The following is a 9,189-nucleotide window of genomic DNA, read 5'->3' as shown; positions in this document are numbered from 1 at the left end:
TTTGTAAACCCTAATAAGTGTACAATGTGTGTGTAAATATTTACTTTTCCATAATTCTCTCCCTGTTTAATTGTGACTCTGCATTCAGCCATTTTAATTAGGTTGAATTTCCAGCCCTTTAGCATTTAGATTTTTAAGTAAAATTCTCTGTTAATGAAATTTTCTTGCTTTTAATTTATATTACGTGTTTCCAAGAAGTTCTGTCTGTGGAACTTCAAAGCTTTAAACAGGAATTGGGTGAAAGGAAGGCTAGCAATGTGATTAGAATCCACTCCAGGAGTGCTGTGACCACTATAGATTTTAGTAACTGGTTCAAGTTTCTCTTTCTTTCTTTCTGTTCTTTCTTTTCTTTCCTTCCTTCCTCCCTCCCTCCCTCCCTCCCTCCCTTCCTTCCTTCCTTCCTTCCTTCCTTCCTTCCTTCCTTCCTTCCTTCCTTCCAAAATTATTACCTTGAAAATCATAAATTTACATAGGGCAATATTGTTTGATTCATTCTGTTATTTTTTCCCTTCCCCCCACCCCTCCCACCCCTCTTTTCCCTCTATACAGTCCTTCCTTTCTCCATTCTTACCACCCTCCTTATCCCTAACCCTAACCCTAACGCTTAACCCCTCATACCCTCCCTTATATGTCCTCATCTGCTTATCAGCGAGATCATTTGTCCTTTAGTTTTTTGAGATTGGCTTATCTCACTTAGCATGATATCCTCCAATTTCATCCATTTGCCTGCAAATGCCATGATTTTACCATTCTTCACGGCGGAGTAATATTCCACTGTATATATATACCACAGTTTCTTTATCCATTCATCAACTGAAGGGCATCTAGGTTGGTTCCACAATCTGGCTATAGTGAATTGAGCAGCTATGAACATTGATGTGGCTGTGACAAGCCTCTGAATTTTGCAACTTTCCTCAGTATTGTTTGAGCATTAAACCTAAAGATCTTGTTGAGGTATGAATTTACCATTTTAGTTTAGAAAGTAATATAATAGCATACTGTTTCATCAATAATCAAAAATATTAATGCTTTCTGTTTTCTGTTAAAACAATGTTTCAATATTTCAAAAATCATATGGGGTCAGGGGAAGGGGTAGGAAAGATGGTGGAATGAGACATCATTACCCTATGTACATATGATTACATGAATGGTGTGAATCTACATTGTGTACAACCACAGAAATGAAAATTTGTACCCCATTCATGTACAATGAATCAAAATGCAGTCTGTACAAATAAGTAATTTAAAAATGCAAAAAAAAAAAATTTATTACCTTGTTTGTCAAAACTGAGAAATTTGCAAAACTTCACATTAGTATTTTTATGAGAAATTTAAGTCATGCTCTCTATTTTCCCGTGTTTTTAGATAGAAAAGAAACAGCTGATTAGAAAGGACTGGAGCTTCTGTCATCTCACTGGGAGGAAAAGAAGCAAACTATGGGATAAAAGGACTCTCACCTCTGAGTATCAGGGGGTCACCACTGGAGGAAGAAATGTTAACTCTGTATAACTTTCCATTTTAGTGCTCAAGGAGTGAGGGCCTGTGTTTGGGGTTGAGTTAGGACAGGAGTGAGTTAGGTTATCTGTCCTAGTCCTTGGGTGTTGCACTTTTAAGGGTAAATGTGCAGGATTTCAGCCTTCCTAAATTATTATCTAGTGATGATGGAAGGCAGTGGTGGTGCACAGGGTTAGGAGAACAGAATGAAGAAATACAGGAGAAAATTAGATGCAGGGCACAACATATGTTCAGATTCTTGGTGAGAACAGCATCTGAGTCCACTACTGACAACAATATCAATAAAAGCTAACTCATCTTTTGTACGTACTTAATCTCCATACCAGCCCAATGAGATGAGTTCTATCATCGTCATCATCATTCCCACTTTTCAGATGAGAAAAGAGATTCAAAAAAGTTGATTAACTGGCCCAAGATTACACAGCTAATAAGTTTCAGAACCAGGGTTCAAGTTGGCTCTGGAGTCTGCTCATAAACAATACTCCCTATTGTGTCCTCTAATGACATGTCAGTAATTCATATTACTGATGGAAGTATTACTACGCACCATGCTCTGTGTTGAGGTCTTTTCACATATTATCTTATTAAATCTTCATAACAACTGTATAAAATGGAATTGGTTTTGCTTACTGTACAAATTGGAAGACTACTAAGGGAGCAGCTGCCCAGGAGAAGACACTGAATCTCACAAAGACTTCCCCAGAACAGAAGGAACTTGAGGAAGGACCAGGTTATTCTGGGCACAGTGGTGGAATTTGGAACTAGCAATTTGGTCTGGATTTAGTTGCCATTGTTTTTGCAGTTGGGAACAAAATATCTTTGAATTTTTAATCCTTCAAATGCTGAGAAAACATAATATTTACTTTTATCCTATCCCAAAGTTTCCTACAGAGGAAATGAGGCATGATATCTGATGATGAGTCAAGGAAAGACAAAGAGGAGGACGCTAGGAAACTAGAGTGAGGCTAAGCACCTCCAAAGCGGGGGAGAGAACAATTCACCTGATCTGTCCCAGGCCTTTGAAGCAAGGGTGACTAGCAGGAATTAGAGACGGAACCACTTCTGTGGGCAAAACTGCCACAGCTCTTTGGGGAAACTCAATAGGCAGAAATGAAAGGATTTCTTCTGTTGGTGGAGAGTCTGAGCTCTTCTTTTAGTCAAGAGGCAGGTAGTGAGTTGACATAAACAGAAGAGCATTTTCTTGTGAGGTAGGAAAGGAAAGAGCGTGTTGAGAAAGTAGTTGTAAGCACTGATAACTGGGATGACAAGAAGGCATTCTCAACAGAAATAAAAATCTGGGCATAGTCTCTAGATTTAGCTCACTGATTTGTTAAAACTCCATATTGTCCAACAAAAGTGAGGCTTACAGATGCTGTCTTGTTCGCTTTGATAGTATTGTTTATTCCATGGGATCCTTGGGGTACTCTGTTTTGGGGGAAGAACACTGAAAGAATATGTAGCAAAAATATCTAGGTTTAAACAACTGGTTGATAGAACAAGGTAAGGAGCTTTGAAGGTCAGAAGTAATTCCACAATTATGTACCTAGAAGGAGTAAGGAGAGAGAGCTTGTGTTGACCATGGGATAATACTTTTGAATTCATATATGACAAATTTAGTGCATCTTAAATTGTGGTTTCTGTCCCCAAACAACTTATGAGGACCTTGTTACCCAATCTAATGTCATGCTGCTGATGTTCAGGCTCTAGATATTATGTAATAGTTATGATTTCTGTTGTCCAGGCCAACTGGATGCTGATCATCAGACAGACAGAAACAGTACTCAGTCTGATGTGGGTTTTCAGACACTAGTCTCTTAACTGAAATATCTTTAATCTTTTGTGAATCATTAAAATTCAATTTCAGTATATAAAATAGCTTCTATTACCACATCAAAGTTGTACTTTCATTAAGTTGGAAAGCCTGACAGATGTCTCCTGCCAAAATCTCAGTTCTTAAGAGGAATTTCAAAACTTCCAATGTGTAATCCCTTTTGTCATTCGCCCAGAACCGTAAAGATCATTAATATTGACTTCACAACCTCATTTCCTCTGCTAAACAGATGACATCTTAACAGGGCTTTCTTTGGCCATCACTAGTACTGACACTTATATTTGTATAATGCTATTAAACCATTAGATTGATGCTTTCACATTGTCCTGAATCCACATAGCATCATCTAACAGATGCAATCTAACGGAAGTGGGGAGGAATGTCTGAATTTTAAAAATGAAAAGCCCAAGTTTCAATTGAGACCCAATGACTCCACAAAACCACTTGTGCATGGCAGAACCAGGACTGGAATTGGTTTTTTGATCCCTAGACTGATGATTTTTTTTTCACTTTGCCACTTTTGGATCTAACTCCAAATCTCAAGAACCATTAAGACTGTAAAGACAAAGAGAATCTTACATCTCTGAGAGAAGATGATGCACAATTCCCAAATTAACTTGGATGTAATGTAGGAAGACTTTCACACTTATCTTGGAGCCGAGGAAGTTTTTACATTTAACCCAGAGAGATTGAAAAACACTAGACTTCACTAACAGCTCTTCATAACATCTACACAAATCATGTGAGCCTATTTCTAAGAATACTTGTATCTGGCTGTCACACTTGATTTTGTCTTCTCATGAGTAGAGTGGCTTTCTTTTGTAATCTTCAAATCACTTTGCTTCCCACTCTTTAAAAGTCCTGAGCAGGGTAGCTATAGCCTCATGACATAACTTATGCTGGAGAAACACAGAGCAACACTCAGGAACTTCTCACGGTTTCATGAATACTATTCTTGATCCTGGGAATTTCAGTGACCTGGAAACCTAGTTTAAAAATAGCTGACATTCTTAAATTAACCTTCTTTGCCCAGTTATGGCAATTTTATGCAACAACAACACATTCCAGAGACTTGCCAGTACAATGATTTTTATAAAGTCAACTTATTCTTGACAACTGTTAGGTAGGTTTTTTTCCCTCTTTTTCATTCAGTGAGACCTTGGATAGATATCCTATAACTAATGCATTGACATCATGAGTCCTCCTGACAATGCAATTGGAAAAAAATGAAAAATTCCAGGAGTGTCCTTCTTTACCAGCAGGAAAGAATAGAAAAATAAATATATCTTTCCAGTGGTTAATTTTCAGTTCCTCTGGAGATCAATGTCTATTTACATTTACTTACCTCAGGAGAGCAGGGCTAGACATTTTCTAGAGGGCAGGAATTAGAGGTCAGGAAGTTATTGAGTTGCATTAAAAAACTTCCAAGTAAAGCCTGAAACATTGGATAGGTTGAAGGCAAGATAAAAAAACTACTGAGAATTCCTGTTCAATTAATTGGCCTTCAACTAATTGAGAACCATTGGCTTTGACAAAATTATTGCTAAAAAGCATTCCAAAGCTGCAGATTTGGACATGTCATTCTCCTCCTGAAACTTCCCATATCTTCCCATCACATCACCATAAGATACAACTTAAATCTCGTCACATCATTTTTATAATCTGGGCTGCACCTGCTCTTTACCTGTAGAAGAATGTATAATTCTGTGTGCATCCTAGCCCTCCTTTTGCCTGAAATGACCCTCTCATCACCCTGCTCAACTGGAAAGTGCCCACTCTTCTTTCTAAATGCAACTCAAATGACACTGGTCTTTGAAGTTATCTTTCCTGCCTTTCCAAGGTGATGTTGAACATCCCTCCCCTATACTCCTAGGTATCTTATATGTAGCTGTGTGCTTATCCTTCTCCTCATCATCCTCTTCATCCTATTGTGTTGTGTTTGTCTTTTATCTTGCTTTATCATACCAGAATGCCACCTTCTTGAGAGTAGGTATTGTGTAAGAGAATAAATGATTACATCCTGTGCTCAAAATGGAATAATGTAGATAACAAATGAAACACATGTGCTTATTTTTCCTTCAGTGAAATATTTTGTCTCTTTAGTATGTTTTTACTTTTTGAGGTGGATCCAAAACAGGCCAGGAACTGTTGTCATTCTCTTACACTTTCCCTAGACTGCCTATCATACTCCTATCTCTACTCTTCCCTATCCATACTGTTATGGCTTGAATATGAGGTATCTCCCAGAAAGTTTATGTAATAGACAATGCATGAATATTAGGAAGTTAAAGATTAGATTATAAAAGTTGTTATCAATCAGTGGATTAATCCATTTGATGGATAAATAATTGGAATGGAATACTGGGAGGGTGTGGTTGGACCAAATAGATCAGTGGGGGTGTGCCCTTGATGATTATATCTCGTCCCCTTGGCTTCTTGCTCTCTCTCTTTCTGCTTCCTGGTTGCCATGAACTGAGCAGTTTTCCTCTGCTCCCATGATGTTCTGCCTCACCTTGGGCCTGGAAAAATGGAGTCTGCTGACCATGCACTGAGACCTCTGAATCATGAGCCAAAATAAATTTTTCCTCCTTCAAGTTGTTCTTGTCAGGTATTTTGGTCACAGCCACAAAAACGTGACCAATACACATGCCAACCCTTTCCTAGAGTGAGATCAATTGAAAATGCCTTTGCTTCTGAGCAATAATCAGAAACAGTTAAGAGTTCTTAAAACCCTAAAATAACAATAACAACAACAACAAACACAGGCAAGAGCTCATTTATAGACACATAGGTCCCAAAGGCACTTTAAAATTTATTTTTCTAATTACCTCTTAGTCTCTGTCTCTGTTTCTTTCTCTCTCTCTCTCTCTCTCTCTCGCATTTTTGAAATTAGCCTAAATTCCTTTTTAGAATATCTTGATCTTTAAGTCTTCAGACAAGGCTAAAACAACTTGCTTCATCTGTTGCAGTTTCCTTTTTCATGACATTACCAGAATCAACGAAATTTTCAAGAGTCCAAAATGTTGCCGCTAAAGTACTTTCATATTTGAAAAAATTATAATCAACATTCTTTCTCCATATGCTACCTTTCCAGCAGGGCTATATTTTACCCTCAGAAGTTTATAGTGTCAGAATTACTCAAATAATAGTTGAGAATTAAACACAGAATGGTCTTATAACTATAACCCAGAGGAACTGCCTCTTGTCCAGATTCTGCTTTGGGGTCCCCGAATTCTTATAGCCCCAGTTCTGTGCCACCATCCTGGAATAAGCTTAAAGAATCACTGTTCAAAAAGGACACAGGTTTCTATTTTCATCCAATTCAACATGTGGTCTGAGATGCATGTATGAAGGCAGGTTTCATGGTATTTAAGATTTTCTTGATACCATCTGGAAACAGGTTTCCTTTTAACAATGTCAGTCTACCTTTGCATTTTTCCAGTTCCTACTTCCTTTCTATCCATCTCTCCCCTATTTCTTGGTCATGGCTGTAGAGACAATTTTCCTTACACATTTTCTTTGTGGAGCTCTTCTCAGACTCCATTAGGTAGGAGTGGAAGCCAGGGTAGCTTTCATTTCCTCAGCCCTGAATGCTCCTCTCATCCCTCCCATGTTTCTTTCCTTCCTACGTCCTTCTTCACAGGCTTCTCAGGACACGCAGGATCCATCCACTTAACCAGGGTGACCTGAACATTTTATGCTTTCTTGGGAATAAGCAGCTCTTACTCTTCACTATTACATTTTGTACATAATAGCACATCAATAGATGCCTAAGTGAGGGAAGAAGAGTTCTACCAATTATGATTTTTACCTTTGAATGCTTCTAATTTTTTTGTTTGTTTTCTGAAAGGGAATAGTATGTCTCGATTTATTAAGCCCTTTCTCTGTCATTGTCATTTTTTCTGATAAGGTAGCTTTGATTGATAGTCAAGACAAAGTCTTTAATATGACAGAGATGCTGATGAAAAAAAACAAATAGATACAACACAAAGTGAACAGCCTGAGGGAGGACTGATTCAACATTGACGTGCCCTACGTTTATAAAAATCACTCATTAGAAGGCTTTTATCTTGAGACCATACTATCTCTAATTAGCATAACTTGGCTAATTAATTAGCATAAGATTCCTAGAAGTCTTTCTTCTAGGAAGTTGCTCAAGTAAGTGATTCTTAATCTTTTTATGTCCTCTTTCATGTTGGTTTTGTTAAAGTAAGCCAACATAAGCTTAGTAATAATTACCAAATTTTCGCTGGGTAGAGCAAGACATTTTAGCATTTCCACTTTTACTGACCAAAGGAACTTAAGGAAGATAAGATCACTGTGGGGATGGATATCAGTGGCCATTACAAGCTGTTAACACTAATGTTCTCTGAACATTATCCCACATCACTTGGCATTGGAATAGAGTCCCATGGCTTGTGCATGGACTTGCTTTTCTCTGAATTCAGGACAAAGATACAAATCGGCATTCAGTCAGGGGCCTCATGGTCTTGGGACAAGTTTCACCAGAGACTTCTGCCTCTTCTCTGTCTAAACTATCTCAAACCAAAGCATCGAGGGACTGTACTTCACAGTGGCAGCTGTTCATTGGAGGTGGAGAGTTACAAAGATTTAAAGTAATGGCAGATCCTAAAGCCTAGGATAGTTTCCTTCTTTATCTCCTGTCATTTTCATGGCTGGAACAGCTAACCTCAAAAAGAAGGCCAAGGTTTCTCCTCCTTGATATCCATTGCTGGAGAATGTGACACATTTTCTTACAGAAATGAAGTAAATGAAGTATGCACAATTTGAATAGCGTTGTTATGGCCTCCCAACACTTGGAATTAGGTCCTTTGTGGGTGAGACTCAAGTTTCCAAAAATTATATGCCTGCAAGAGTAGAGCAACTTAAAAACAAAAGTGAGTTATAACTTATTTATACAAATGTAAATTGCGGTCTAGTCAAAACAGAAATGTAAGTTCCCAGCTAGCTACCATTGTATGTGGTACTGGAGTTATCCAACCATGCAATTCTCCTGCACCAACTTAAAACTTAGTGTTTAGAACTGGAAACAATTGCTTGAACATTATTCACCAAGATGAGAATAAGTATTATATTCAGTACAGCGTTTAGTACAAGGGCTGTGTAATACAAGAGAAAATTACTGAAACTTTAGAAGAAAGCAATTAAAATGGGGCTGCAAGAAGGAGGGAAACATTACCTAAGTGTGGGGGAGTAAGATTTGAAATTCTTCTGCTATAATTTCAGTCTCGATCAGCCTCCTTGACAATTTTTCAGATAGATACAAATTTCTTTCAAACTTACCAGATGTCTTTTATTGTTAAAGTTATTAACAAAGGAAACGTCAGATTTTTAAAAGTTCCCCTCTAGACTTTGCAAAAAGAGAGACAATAGTTTACTCTTGGCTTTTTTTAAAAAAATTGTTTGTTTTCTATCATGATCCCTATTCACCTTAAGAAGTAAATTGAATAGGGAGAGAGAAAAAAAAAGAAAAGTAATTAGCTAGAATTTTCCAAAAGCAATACTGTACTAAAAAAAAATGAAATAGATAACCTCGAGGAAAGTCCATCTGCTAGAAGAGAATAAAGTCAATCCTTAATTCCGTATTTGAGTGCCCGTGTGGGCCAGGGATGCACTTATGCAAGCCTGCCCATGTGCAGTAATGCAGTCAGTTGCAGTGTTAAATAAAAAACTCTGTTCATGACACCCTTTAAAAACTCTATTTAGGAACATTGAGATAGGTGTAGGAACCACTACAACAGGATTTTGTACCAGGGGAGAAATATTGGGCTCAATTCCAAATACAACAAGTAAAACTGAATTTATAGCCGAGGAGCAGATAG

The sequence above is a fragment of the Sciurus vulgaris genome, assembly GCF_902686455.1.
Source record: "Sciurus vulgaris genome assembly, chromosome: 15".
Lineage (NCBI taxonomy): Eukaryota > Metazoa > Chordata > Mammalia > Rodentia > Sciuridae > Sciurus > Sciurus vulgaris.
This window is presented reverse-complemented; position numbering follows the sequence as displayed.